The sequence below is a fragment of the Choloepus didactylus genome, chromosome 9, assembly GCF_015220235.1.
Source record: "Choloepus didactylus isolate mChoDid1 chromosome 9, mChoDid1.pri, whole genome shotgun sequence".
Classification (NCBI taxonomy): domain Eukaryota; kingdom Metazoa; phylum Chordata; class Mammalia; order Pilosa; family Megalonychidae; genus Choloepus; species Choloepus didactylus.
Window position 1 is genome coordinate 83922334 of NC_051315.1, and position 15852 is coordinate 83938185.

A 15852-nucleotide genomic window follows, 5' to 3' on the forward strand; every position below is an offset into this window, starting at 1 on the left:
TGACTCAATCTCTTTACTTGTGATTGGTTTGTTGAGGTTGTCTATCTTCTTGAGTCAATGTTGGTTGTTTATGCTTTTCTAGGAAGTTGTCCATTTTGTAAGTTGTCTAGTTTACTAGCATATAGTTGTTCATAGTATCTTCTCATTATCTCCTTTATTTCTGCAGGATCAATAGTTATGTCCCATTTTCATTTCTGACTGTGCTTACTTGCATCTGCTCTCTCTCTCTCTCACTCACTCACTCTCTCTCACTCTCTTTTGTTTTGTTAGCCTAGCTAAGGGTCCATGGATTTTATTGATTTTCTCAAAGAACCAACTTCTGGTTTTGTAAAGTCTCTGTATTCTTTTCCTATTCTCAATTTCATTTATTTCTGCTCTAATTTTCATTATTTCTTTCCTTCTGTTTGCTTTGGGATTAGTTTGCTGTTCTTTCTCTAGTTCCTCCAGGTGAACCATTAATTCCTCAATTTTTCTCTTTCCTCTCTTTTAATGTAGGCATTTAGGGCAATAAATGCCTTTGATACATCCTATATGTTTTGATATGTTGTGTTTTCATTTTCATTCGCATTGAGGTATTTGCTAATTTCTCTTGTAATTTCTTCCTTTACCCATTGGTTGTCTAATAGTGTGTTATTTAGCCTCCATATATTTGTGAATTTTCTGATCTTCTGCCTGTTATTAATTTCCAACTTTATACCATTATGAACTGAGGTGTTTTGTATAAGATCTTTTTTTTTTAATTTGTTGAGACTTGCTTTGTAACTCAACATTTGTTCTATCCTATAAAATGATCCATGAGAAGTTGAGAAGAATGTGTATCCTGCTGTTGTAGGGTGTAGTTTTGTATAAATGTCTGTCAAGTCTATTTCATTTATCATACAATTTAACATCTCTGTTTCCTTATTGATCCTCTGTCTAGATGTTCTATCCATTGATGAGAGTGGTGTATTGAAGTCTCCAAATATTATTGTAGAGATATCTACTTCTCCCTTCTGTTTTGTCAGTGTTTGCCTCATGCATTTTGGGGCACTCTGGTTCAGTGCATAAATATTTATGATTGTTATGTTTTCTTGATGAATTGTGCCTTTTATTAATGTAGAGTGTCCTTGTTTGTCTCTGTTAATTGTTTTACTTTTGACATCTAGATTGCTTGATATTAGTATAGCTTACTCCTGCATTTTTCTGGTTGTTGTTTGCATGAAATACCTTTTTCCAACCTTTTGCTTTCAGCCTATTTTTGTCCTTGTTTCTAAAGTGAGTTTCTTGTAGACAGCATACAGATAGACCTTATTTTTTAATCCATTCTGCCAGTCTGTATTTTTTATTGGGGAGTTTAATCCATTAATATTTAGTGTTATCACTGTAAAGGCAGTACTTTCTTCTACCATTTTGTCTTTTAGATTTTATATGTCATATCTTATTTTTTCCTCTCTTTCCTTTTACCCTTCCTGATAGTCTTTATTTCTACACTCTTCTCCAAACTTCTTTCTCCTGTATTTTTCTATCAGCCTGTAGCACTCCTTTTTGTATTTCTTGAATCATTGGTCCCTTATTTACAAACTCTCTCAGTGTGTGTTTGACTGAAAACATTCTAATCTCTCCCTCATTTTTGGAAGACAGTTTTGCTGGATATAGAATTCTTGGTAGGCAGTTTTTCTCTTTCAGTATCTTAAATACATTATACCACTGTCTTCTCTTCTCCATGGTTTCTGCAGAGAAATCTGTATGTAATGTTATTGAGCTTCCCTTGTATGTGATGGATCGCTTTTCTCTTGATCCTCTCAGAATTCTCTCTGTGTCTTTGATATTGGACAATCTGATCAGTAACTTTCTTGGAGTAGGTATATAGGGATCTATTCTGTTTGGGGTATGCTGACTACTTGAATTTGTAATTTTATGTCTTTCATAAGAGTTTGGAAATTTTCAGTGAGTATTTCTTCTATTTTCCTTTCTGCCCCTTTTCCCTTCTCTTCTCCTTCTGGGACACCTATAACACATATATTCATACACTACATGTTTTCATTCAGTTCTGTAAGACCCTGCTTATATTTTTCCATTCTTTTCTTTAGTGTTCCTTTGTAGGATTTCAGATGTGTTGTCTTCTAATTCACTTATCATTTCTTCTGCCTCTTCAAATAGGTGTTATAAGTACTCATTGTGTTTTTCATTTCTTCTATTGTGCCTTTCATTCCCATAAGTTCTGCCATTTCATTTTTCAAACTTTCAAGTTCCTTCTTATTTTCACTGAATTTCTTCTTTATACCCGTCATCTCTTTTGCCATATCTCCCCTCAGGTCATTGATTTTATTTTTGAATTGATTTAGGGGATTTGTTTGATTATTAATTAGTTGTTTCAAGTCCTTATCTCAGTTGAAGTATTTGTTTGTTCCTTAAGCTGGTCCATATTTTTGTGTTTCCTAGTATGGCTCATTATTTTTAACTGCCTAGGCATATAATTTTCTTGATTAATTTATTCTGGGGTTCATTTTCCCTCATTTATCTAGGGTTTTCTTGTTGGTTGGTTTTGTTCTCTATCTGTTCTTTGGCATGCAGTTCAACTTATTCTAGATCTCTAACCTATCTTCTTTTTAGTTGATCGGAATTTTTCACCTCTTGTTTTTCTGGTTCTTTCCCTGCCTCTATGTAACATTTTGGGAGAGGGTCTCCCCAGATATGATCAACCCCAATCAGAAGTTTTCCTGAGAACAAGACCCCACAGTTTGTCAGACCCTCCTGTAAACCCCCTAGACTCTGTGCTTTTCCTATCTTGTCCAGCAGGTGGCACTTTTCATCCCCAGCTCCCCACCAGTGTAAAGAGGTGCCACAGGTGCCTTTAATTCTCCACAAACCCTGTCCCTTGCTAGAGGTGTGGCTGACTCACTCTGGTTCCTCTTTTTCAGCCCCTGGGTTCTGAGTTTGCTGAGGGAGTGCTGCCACTTGAGCTGGGCCCTGCCTGCCTTGTCTTGGGGAAGTTATGTCCTTTAGGTAATTTTCTCCTTCACTAGGCTCAGTGCTTTGTCTTTTAGACCTATCTTAGCTCTGCCCTTGCCTGGATCCAGGGGCCAATTGCAAATATCTGAGGCTCTCTTGAATGAGCTACTTAGAATAGTTACTTCAAAGAAAAAAAAAAAGGAAAGAAAAAAAAAGGAAAGAAAACCCTTTTCAGGATCTCTCCCCAACTGCAGTGTGGGCCATTTAAAATAAGCATTTTTTTGGTTATTAGTTCTTTCACTTGAATAGTTACTCTCAGACAACTTGAATTCTTAATTCTGCCCTTACCCAGGGCAGTGCTGAAGCAGGAGCTCTGATGGCTATTGAAAATTGAAAAGAGAGCAAGCAAGAAAAAAAAAAAAAAAAAACCATTACAGAGTTGAACCCCAGCTTCCAGGTTTGGAAGCCAGAGTTCAATTTGGTACCCATCTCTATGTGCCCCTTTTTCTTGAGGCCTAGCCCTTTTCCAGTATTCTGAGCAACTCTGACTCCAAAAGTCTCTGTTTTTTGTTGTTTTTGTTGTTCTCAGCCTCACCTCCTCTCTGCTGGATGGATTGCTCCTGGCTTTTTTGGTGCCCATTCCTGGTTTATCTATGCTTGGAGCTTTTATTCAGCAGTCTGATTTTGTTAATTAATTCTGCAATTGGTGACAGGTTGAGCCCCCCTCCTTGCTCCCCACACAGATTGTTTCATTTTCCTAAAGGGAACTAGCTCCAAGAGAGTCTGCTGTGCCAGAGTGGGGTGGAGGGAGGGGTGCCAGCCCCCTGGCCAAGGAAACTTAACAGTTTTTCATTTTGATCTCATCCATTCCACCCATTCCACAATTGTGTATGATACATGACCAGTCACAGAAGTCCCTGAAGCAGCTGTTTCATACAGTTTCTGGCTATTTACCAGCTGCCCTAGAGGAGTAACTAGATTTCACACCTTATCACTCAACCATCTTCAGGAATTTGTTTTAACATTATTTTTGAGTGAGTGGGACTTACTAGACTGTGGTCTTAATTTCAATATGAGACATATCTATTATCTTGATAGATCCTCAAAATGTTAAATTTGCCCAAAAATGAAGTAAAATGTTTGCGATCAGTGTTCATATTATAATTTTCTAATGAATTATGATTCATTATTTGGTCTGATTGAGTTGCCTAAATGGAATAGAGAGATCACAAATTGGTTAACATGTAAAACTGATATGAGACATCAGTTAATTAGGTATTATTAGAATACATTTAAATTTAAGCAAATTTTTACGACAATTGGGGAAATTTGAACACAGATTTGATGTAAGGTGAAATTAAGGAATTATTGCTAAATTTTAGGTATAAAATGTTTTTAAAGAGATTTTTATCTTTTATAGGTGCATATAAAATATTAAACTTTAAATGACATTAAGCTGGGAATTTGCTTCAATACAAGTGGCAGGGACAAATAGTGAGTGAGGGTACAGATAAAACAGGAGTTGATAATTGTTGAAGCTGAGTGATTAATCCATTGCTGCTTGTTGAATATTTGATCTTCTTTTTTGTATGCTTTATATCTCTATTAAAAAAGTTATAAAATTGTATTTGACCATTTTGTGCCCTTCTCTATAGTTTCTTGTGTTAAAACCCAACAGGTAAGGCTTTATCATAGCAAGAATATGATTACTAAGTGAAATACAGCCAAGGAATATTAGGATAGGTAATGATGTGGGGTTAATCAAAGCCAAGCACATACAGGGCAGTAATATTCATACAAGTAAGACAAAACTGAGAAAAATAGAACAAATAAAATCATGATTTAAATAAGTTGAATGAAAGGAGAAAATGAAAATAAAATAGGTATAAGGAAGCCTGCTAATGGTTTGTAGTAGAACACAGAAAAATATTATTCTCCTAAAATCCTGCTGAGATCATTTGGTTGCATCTCAAAATCATGAAATCCAGACTGATGGGATTATTTCGTCTTTGAGGCAGGTTGCAGGTGGCAGGGCAGACAAAGGTAGTTTGCCTATAACAGATTCATATTTGGACCAAGTAGGGGGTAAAAATAAAGCTTTCTGTTGGAGTGGGCTTTTGTCCATTTTATGATAATCTCTGTCACAGTGCATCTCATTCTCTCATTTAATCTCCTGAGTATCATCATTACATGTATCTTTGACATCCAGGACTTCCAAATACCTTCTCCCCGTTGAATATTCACATTATGATTATTTCCTGTTTCTGTGCATTTTAACAAACATTGACCATTATTATCTTTGTTGAATCTTGTTTTCTTAAGCTGTTTATTTTTAACCACATGAGATGGGTAGGAGGTATTATTTATTTGTCCTTGCTGTAAGTTTCACATTGCCTTCCCTTTTGCTGTATTCATATTTTTATATTATATAACTTTGCCCTTCAGAAAGTCAAATGTATTTCGTAATGCCTTTCTTCTCATGAACTGTGGCCAAATCCCAAGGTTTTGAGATTGACTTGTTCAAGAGAGTAAGTAATAATGTGGAAAATGATTCCATTGTGCCAGGAAAATAGTGCTTTTATCTTTCAATTCTTCAAAATATGGTTAAAATTAAATACAATCTGTCAGTTACAGTTCTGTAATTAATTTTCCTGGCCAAATTATACATTGTAAACAATTGTTATCATTCACTGTATTTTTTCTGTAATTACTTTTTTTTTTAATTCATGCAGAAAATATAAAGTATTTTTTTAAGACTGTAGTTTCAGATATTTTCATAATGATATATTCTTACGTATAGTTTTAGCATGCACCTACAAGTTTTTAGTATCTGCATTGAAATATTAAAACCTCAGATTGTTTGTATTCATTCTTTTTTGGTTATATAAAAGTTATGGACTTTAGGATCCCTGAACTCTACCTGTTGGGTCAGAAAGAATACACATGCCTCAACAGTTAAGCAAAGCCATTGTAGAAATTATACAAATTATAAAACTTTTAAAATGCAAGTGCATTTGATAGAATCTATTTTTCCTTTTATTTACTTAAAATTTTATGTCAGGCATAACATACAATACACAGTTAACAAAAATGTGTTGGAGCCAGAAAAGAATGAGTCTCCAAAATATGAATCCAGAATATTTATTTTTCAGTTTCTACATCCCATTAATTTTATAATTTATAAGATTAATTTTGAACAAGGCTTTCAGTGATAGCCTATGATTAAGAGATCAGGCTTTGGAGAAAATCCTGGGTATATATCTTATTTGTTCTACTTAGTATTTTATGACTTTATGTTATCTCTTTACCCTCTTTGAACTTTAATATTCTCAACTGTAATATACAAATAATAGTCATGTCTAATAGATACAGGCTTTTGAATAAAATATACATTAAAATTTATCAAACTAGTGTCCAGTACAATGTGAACACATAATACTTGCTAGCAGTTATTATAATTTTCATGTGTACTGATATCCTGAAGAACTGTAAGATATTCATCAAAATCCTAGGCATAAGATGTATTTTTCCAGGCATTATTTTCATAAGACACCATTAAAGTGATTTTGTAGTGCCTTATGGAATATTCACACACACACACACATACACACACACACTTGCCTGCACAAACCACAGCAGTCCCCTAGCAAAAATTTCAAAGAATTATGTAATAATAGAGTTTTAAAAGCTATTCAACTTTATTTCTGCATTCTCACTTGTAAAGATCTCCTTTGCTTCCCAGAGTGGAAAACTCTTGGAGAGGTGACAACACAGGAAAATGTATCCTTTCCACTGCACTTGAGAGATGTAAAAATATGTAGGAATAAAAACTTCGTAAGATTTTGGAAGTTTTAAATAACTCTTGGTAATAAAAATAATATTTTTGTATTAATTGAGAAGAGAGATAGACATTATTTTAAATAACTCTTGGTAATGAAAATAATATTTTTGTATTAATGGAGAAGAGAGATAGATATTGACTATGGGATGAAATACAGACATACATCATTTTATTGTGCTTTGTTTTATTGCACTTCACAGATATTGTGATGAAGGTTTGTGGCAACTCTGCATTGAACAAGTCTATCAGTGCTATTTTTCCAACACCATGTGCTCACTTTGTGTCTCTTCGTCACATCTTGGTAAGTGTCATAATATTTAAAACTTTTTCATTATCGTTACATCTGTTAGGGTTATCTGTGATCTTTGATGTTACTATTGTAAATTTTTGGGGGTTGCCATAGATCACACTCATATAAGATGGCGAATTTAATCAATAAATGCTGTATATTTTGACTGCTCAGCTTATTGGACTGGCCATTCCCCTGTCTCTCTCTCCTGCTCCTCAGGCTTCCCTGTTCCCTGAAGCATAATATTGAAATTAGGTCAATTAATAACTGTACAATGGCCTCTAAGTGTTCAAGTGAAAGGAAGAGTCACACGTCTCTTACTTTAAATCAAAAGCTAGAAATGATAAAGCTTAGTGTGGAAGGAATGTCAAAAGCTGAGATAGATCAAAAGCTAGACCTCTTGCACCAAAGTTAGCCACTTTGTGAATGCAGAGGAAAAATTCTTGAAGGAAATTAGAAGTGCTACTTTGATGACCACACAAATGATAAGAAAGTGAAACAGCTTTATTGCTGATACAGAGAAAGTTTTGGTGGTCTGGATAGGAGATCAAACAAGCAGTAACATTCTCCTAAGTCAAAGCTTAATCCAGAGCAAGGACCTAGCTCTCTTCAATTCTATGAAGACTGAGAGCTGCAGAAGAAAAGTGGGAGGCTAGCAGAGGTTAGTTCATTAGGTTTCAGGAAAAAAACCATCTCACTAATAAAAAAGTGTGAGGTGAAGCAGCAAGTGCTGCTGTAGAAGCTGCAGCAAGTTATCCAGAAGGTCCAGCTAAGATAATTGATGAAGATGGCTACACCAATCAACGGATTTTTCAGTGGAGACAAAAACAGTCTTATATTGGAAGAAGATATCATCTAGGACTTTCACAACCAGAGAAAAGTCAATGCCTGGCTTTGAAGCTTCAAAGGAAGGCTGACTCTCTTCTTAGGGGCTAATGCACCTGGTGACTTTAAGTTGAAGCCAATGCTTATTCACCATTCTGAAAATCCTAGGGTCCTTAAGAATTATGCTAAATCTACTTTGCCTGTGCTCTGTAAATGGAACAATGCCTGAATGACAGCATATCTGTTCACAACTTAATTTACTGAATATTTCAAGCCCACATTGAGAACTGCTGCTTAGTAAAAAAAGACTCCTTTCAAAATATCACTACTCATTGACAATGCACCTGGTCACTCAAGAGCTCTCATGGAGATGTACAATAAGATTAATGTTATTTTCATGCTTGCTAACACAACATCCATTCTACAGCCCATGGATCAAAGAGTCATTTTGACTTTCAAGTCTTATTATTTAAAATACATGTTATAAGGCTATAACTACCATAAATAGTGATTCCTCTGATGAAAACCTTCTGAAATGATTCACCATTCTAGATGCCATTAAGATTATTGTGATTCATGGGAGGAAGTCAAATATCAACATTAACAGGAATTTGGAAGAAGTTGATTACAACCCTCATGGATAACTTTGAGGGGTTCAAGAATTCACTGGAGCGAGTAACTGCAGATTTGGTGGAAATAGCTAAAGAACTAGTATTAGAAGTGGAGCCTGAATATGTGACTGAATTTTCAATTTCATGATAAAAATTGCACAGAGAAGGGTTGCTTCTTATGAATGAGTGAAGACAGTGGGTTCTTGAGATGGAATCTATTCCTGGAGAAGATGCTGTGAACATTGTTGAAATCACAACAAAGAATGTAGAATACTACATAGATTTAGTTGATAAAGCAGAATTAGGGTTTCAGAGGATTGACTCCAATTTTGAAAGAAGTTTTGCAGTGGGTAAAATGCTATCAAACAACATTGCATGCTACAGAGATGCCTTTCATGAAAGGAAGAGTCAACTGATGAGGTAAACTTAATTGTCTTATTTTAAGAAATTGCCACAGCCACTCAAACCTTCAGTAACCACCACAGTTATCAGTCAGCAGCCATCAACACTGAGGCAAAACTCCTTGCCAGCAAAAAGATTATGAGCTTAAAGTTCAGATGATGATGTGCATTTTTAGCAATGAAGTATATTTTGTAATGAAGGTATGTACATTTTTTTAGACATAATGATATCACATGCTTAATAGACTACACCATAATCTATAAACAAATTTATATGCACTGGGAAACCAAAAAAAAAAAAGAATTGTGTGACTCACTTTATTGCAATATTCTGAAAAGGAACCTACAATATCTCCAAGGTATATAGATACAGATAACATACTTTTCTTCAAATTCTGTTATTAATTTCCATTAGAATGTTAAGATGAAGAAAGCCTCAAAATCACTCTGATATTATTAAAATGCAACTTTGAAGTCTAAGCTTGTAATAACAACATTATTTTTATTGCATCTCTTTTTGATCCAAACTTGATCCATCTATGTGCAAATTTGGGTTATCTCAGTGGCTTACTGGATAATATTCTTATTTGCCATTATTGGGAGTAGCATGGAACAGGAAATCAATCTTTTAATTTGGTGAAGAACAAATGGGAAAGAAAATTAGGAAAGCATCTTCTGGTAGTGGATTTTAAGACTAGGGAACTTGACTTTTAGTTGGGAGCTGGAAAATAACTTTATTATATTAAACAAACATATATTATGAAATATCAAGCATATTAAGCTTATCAAGCATTTTAGCAGGATCTCTTATACTTTGTGTGCTTTCCCCCCTTGTCAGGCAAAGCAGGAATGTTCAGGGAATGAAGCAAACAAAGCAAAACAAAAAATATTGGAAATTTTTAACGTCAGTCATTATAGTTTATGTATCAGCCTCTATTTAGAGGTTGCATGACTGTGAACAAGAAATAAGTATGGATAGGTACCCTAAGATAGTTATTTATGAGTGTTAGAATCAGTGCTTTGGATTTGTTATTTGTATAGGGATATTTCTGTTATGACATGAAAATTAATGGGAGCAAAAGAACTCCTGAGGTGATCTGTACTTGGTAATACAAGAGGAACTAGAGGTAAAAGGGTCCAATATGAGTATGTGCCTATTTTACGGTGAATGAGAAGTAAAGAGACATAAAGACAGAATATTTATTAAGGAAACATTTACCATATGTCTACCCATTAGGTAAGTCTAAAAGAGCAAATATCCTAAGCATTGAAAAAAAATAGAAAAATAAGCTGATGCATCAATACATTACATACGTATGCATTTGGTATTTTTGAATTTTATATGTACAGTTCTTTGTAGCATGTCTATTTATACAATAAGAGATAAAGAGCAATAAACACAGGAGTAACGCTTGAGATTACAGCTTCAGCAGATGGAAAGTATACAAATAGCCATTGAGAAAATTCTTGGACAGAGGTGAGGTATCCTGTAATTTCTTTTTTCAATTATTTCATAAGCATGTTTGGCCAGAATCTTCCAAGCATTAGAATTTTACAGATAATTTAAATTAATTTATCTTGTAATTGGAAAGTTATCACCCATATAGTACACCTATAAAGCTGTATATTAAAGAACAAATTAATGTCTTCCCTTACTCTTCAAAGACTTTATAAAAACACATAAAGAGAAAATATACAATTAAGACATTATCTTCTTGCTTTTTGTAGCCTGTTGAGAACCAGATGATAAATATTCATGCATAATCATTTCTCTATCAGAACAAAGCATCATCTATTACAAACCTTAACAAGTATGTCATTAGTCTTAGCAGCAGAACTCATTTGAAGTGATCAATTACTAATGATTTCAAAATTCAGAAACTCTGGGCTTCCTCTAATTATTAAGAAAATGATTGCATCCTGTTGAAACATCATGCACAAGTATAAACTTAGCACACCATATCCATGGGATAATGTTTCTAAGTAACTTACTATTTAAATAATAATAACATGGTAGTAGGAAACATTTAAATATTATCATAGAGGAGTTCCTAAGTATTTTTGTATAAACATTCACTGACAAATACTTTAAAGAGGTTTTAACTTGGGAATTCTGTATCAAATTAGAAATATAAAGATTTCAACAAATATAAATTTGGTTAAAATGAGTATGTGTTTTAGTTCTTCAGAGAAACAAAACCAACAACAGTGTATTGTCTCTGTGTATGCATATATATGTATAGTAAGAGATTTATTTTTAATAGTTTTTTTTATTTTTTAAGAAATTTTAATTTTTAAGAAATTGACTAATGTGATTACAGGTGCTGGCAGGTCTGAAATTCATTGGGCAAACAGACAGGCTTGAAAATCCAGTAAGAGTGAAGTTGCAGTCTTGAGTCTGAAATCTATAGGGGAACCCAGCAGTGTGGCAACTCAAAAATGTATGGATAGTTATCTTGAGGCAGAATTTCTTCTTTTTGCAAACCTCATTTCTTTGCTTTAAGGCCTCCAAGTGATTGGATGTGGCCTACCCACATTATCAAGGGTTATCTCCTTTAGGCAAAGTCAACTGATTGTAAAGGCTAATCACATCCACAAAACACATTCACAGCAACATGCAGTCCAGTGTTTAGCCTAAAAACTAGACATCATAGCCTAATCAAGTAGACACATTAAATTAGCCATCACAGCATATTTATAAACTTTGTAATAATTGAAAAGTAGAATTTGCAAAATTTTCACTTCACCTTTTGATTTTTTCTTTTAATTAAAATTTATTACAGTTGGGGGAAAAAGATGTTTCTTTAACATGACCCTTCTATCAAATACCCAGGTAATGGCATTGTAAGTTCTTTAGAACAGAATATATTTTGTTAATTTTTGTCACTCTCAGAGTACTGAATATAACATTACACCAACAAATGTTTAGGTGATTCCTGTATAATTGAACACCTTTCCATTCAGGCAACATTTATTTGGTAACTATACATAGGAGACACTGAAGATACAGCAAAGAAAGACATAGACTCAGCTCTTTGGAGCCCCTAGATAATCAACATTTGGAAGTTCAGATATTCATTTTAGACACAATATTTTTTTTAATTAAATTCAGTTTTATTGAGATATATTTACATACCATACAATCATCTATGGTGCACAATCAACTGTTCACAGTACCATCTTATAGGTATACATTCATCACCCCAATCTATTTTTGAACATTTTCCTTACACCAGAAAGAATCAGAATAAGAATAAAAAATAAAAGAGAACACCCAAATCATCCCCCTCCCATCCTATTTTTCATTTAGTTTTTGTCCCCATTTTTTTATTCATCCATCCATACACTGGATAAAGGGAGTGTGAGTCACAAGATTTTCGAAATCACACTGTCACCCCTTGTAAGCTACTATCATCTTCAAGAGTCAGTGCTACTGGGTTGGAGTTTGATAGTTTCAGGTATTTACTTCTAGCTATTCCAATACATTGAAACCTAAAATGTGTTATCTATATCGTGTTTAAGAAATGTCCACCAGAGTGACCTCTTGACTCCATTTGAAATCTCTCAGCCACTGAAGCTTTATTTTGTTTCATTTCACATCCCCCTTTTGGTCAAGAAGATGTTATCAATCCCATGCTGCCAGGTTCAGATTCATCCCCAGGAGTCATATCCTGCATTGCCAGGAAGATTTACACCCCTGGAAGTCAGGTCCCACGTATGGGGAAGGACAGTGATCTCACCTGCTGAGGTGGCTTAGAGAGAGAGAGAGAGAGAGGGCCACATCTGAGCAGTAAAGAGGAACTCAGGGGAAGACACTTAGGCACAGTTATAAGCAGGTTTAGCCTCTCCTTTGCAGCAACAAGCTGAATAAGAGCAAGCCCCAAGATAGAGGGCTTAGCATACCAAGCCATCAGTCCTCAATGTTTGTGAGAACATCAGCAACAATCCAGGTGAGGAAGTCCAACACTTGCACATTTTCCCACAGCTCCTCAGGGCAGCCCTGCATATATATTTTTATTCTCTGCCAAAATTAGTTTGGGATGTGTTGCTATTTCACTCTAACCTATACAAACCTACCATATCTGACTTCCTATTCAAAGTTCCATGTAATTGTGGTGTTTGAACAAATTGACTGCAGAAATGATATCGTTTAGAAAATATAGATCCACACCTCTTCCCTTGGTCTCACATGGAAGTTGAAGTCTGAACACATGGTCAGTTTCAACCTTTAACCTTTGGCCCCATTTGCCCTAGTCCTAACCAGATCTGCTTCATTCATATTTCTAATTGAAGTCTGGGCTCTTTTTCAGTCTTTTTTTTTTTTTTCAACAGTTGCTGTATGTGTTAATACTGACATTCATATCTGCCGAGATCTAGCTCTGAGTTTCAGGTGTCACACAGATACCCAAAGTTCCAGAAACCAATCAGGTTATACACAAAGGGATCAGCATCTCAGAGTTTGGAGACAGCCATTACAATTCAGGAATAGATTTGACTTCTGTAAGAGCTTACGATCTAGGGACCATTACAATAATCATTTCCCTGTTAGACTGTGCTCTGAGATTGAATTCTGAGTTTACACATATTGGTGAGGCATTATAGTGTTTACCTTTGTTTCTGGCATACTTCACTCAAAATGCTGTCTACAGGATCCATTCACCTCATAGTGTGTCTCCTTCTCATAGTTGCTCAATATTCCATTATATGCATACACCACAGTTCACCACTCTGTTCCTCAGTCAGTGTACCCTTAGGCCACCTCCACCCATTGCAAATCATGAATACTGCCTCCATGAACACCGGTGTGCAAATGTCCATTCATGTCTCTGCTCTTAGGTATTCCAAGTACATACCCCATAATGAGGTTGCAAGACCTTATGGCCCCAACATACTTAGCTTCTTGTGGAACCACCACACTTACCTCCAGGAAGACTACAGAATTATGTCTCCTCATCAACAGTAAATAGGTGCATCCCTCTCTCAATGTTTTCTCCAGCACTTTTACCCATATTTATATTTTCCTACAATTTTATAGGGATATATTCACATGCCATACAATTATCTACAGTGTACATTCAGTTATTCACGGTATCATCATATAGCTGTATGTTTATCACCACAGTCAGCACTTGAACATACTGATTACTATGAAAAAGTTTTTCTTTGGCAAAAAATAAAAAAGATACTAAAAAGAAAAATAAAATGTTGTACAATACAATATAATAGTAAGGACATAAAACAACACCACTACCAAGAATCCCATATATCCCCCTTTCATACACATTTAACTTTGGTATATGGCCTTTGTTACACTTAATGGAAGCATATTACAATGCTACTGCTGACTATAGATTCCAGTTTGCTTTGATTATGTTTTTTTCTCAAATACCATCCCTTTTTCAACACTGTGCATGGTTGGCATTCATTTGTTCTCCCACATGTGAAAATGTTTTTATATTTGTACATTTAGCAACAGTCATTGGCCACTCCAGTATTTTGCCAAGTTGTAGAGTCCCAGTCTTTATCATCTATCTTTATCTCTGGTGTCATACATTTCCCTATCCCACGTCTTTCAGCTTTACTCACAGACATCTTTGTTCAGTGTACTTACAGTATTGTGCTACCATCACACAGTATTATGCTATCTATTTCTGGATTTATACAATCAATCCTGTTGAATATTCTGTACTCTTTCAGCATCAAATGCCCAATCTCTACCCTCTTTCTATCTCATGATAGCCTGTGTTAATCAGCTTTTAACTCTCAAAGTTTTCTCATTAATGTTAGTTCATACTAGTGAGACCATACAGTATTTGTCCTTTTATTTCTGGCTAACTTCACTCAACATGATGTCCTCATGTTTTATTATTATATGTTCCATGTCTTTGCTCTGTCTTACAGCTGCATAATATTCCATCATGTGTATGTACCACAGTTTGTTTATCCACTCTTCCGTTGATGGACATTTGGGCTGCTTCTATCTCTGGCAATCGTGATTAATGCTGCAATAAACATCAGTTTACAAATGCCCATTTGTATCTTAACTTTCAGTTCCTTTGAATATATACCTAGCATTGGAATAGCTGGGTCATATGGCAAATCTATACTTAGCTTCCTGAGGAACCCCCACACTGTCTTCCAGAGTGTTGCACCATTCTACCTTCCTACCAACAATGAATAAGTGTGCATCTTTCCCACATCCTCTCCAGCACTTGTAATTTTCTGGTTGTTGTTTTTTTTTTTTTTGGATAATGGCCATTCTGGTAGGTGTGAGATGATATCTCATTGTGGCTTTGATTTGAATTTCCCTAATAGCCAGTGAAGTTGAGCATTTTCTCATATATTTTTGAGCCATTTATATTTCCTCTTCAGAAAAGTGTCTGTCCATGTGTTTTGCCCATTTTTTAAGTGGGTTGTTTGTCTTTCTGTTGTTGAGTTGTAGGATCGCTTTATATATTTGGGATATTAAACCCTTATCTGATATGTGGTTTCCAAATATTGTCCTCATTGTGTAGGCTGCCTTTTTACTTTTCTAACAAAGTCCTTTCATGTACAAAAGTGTTTGATTTTGAGGAGGTCCCATTTGTCTATTTGTTCTTTGGCTCCTCACGTTTTGGGTGTAAGGTCTAGGAAACCACCTCCTATCACAAAATCTTTAAGATATTGCCCTACATTTTCTTCGAAGAGTCTTATGATCTTAGTGCTAATGTTTAGGTCTTTGATCCATTTCAAGTTAATTTTTGTATAAGGTGTGAGAAAGGGGTCCTCTTTCATTCTTTTGGAAATGGATGTCCAGTTCTCCAGTCACCATTTATTGAAGAGGCTGCTCTGTCCCAGTTGCTTTGGCTTGACTGCCTTATCAAAGATAAATTGTCCATAGATTCAAAAGTCTATTTCTGAACACTCAATTTGATTCCATTTTTCAGTATCTCTGTCCTTATGCCAGTGCCATGC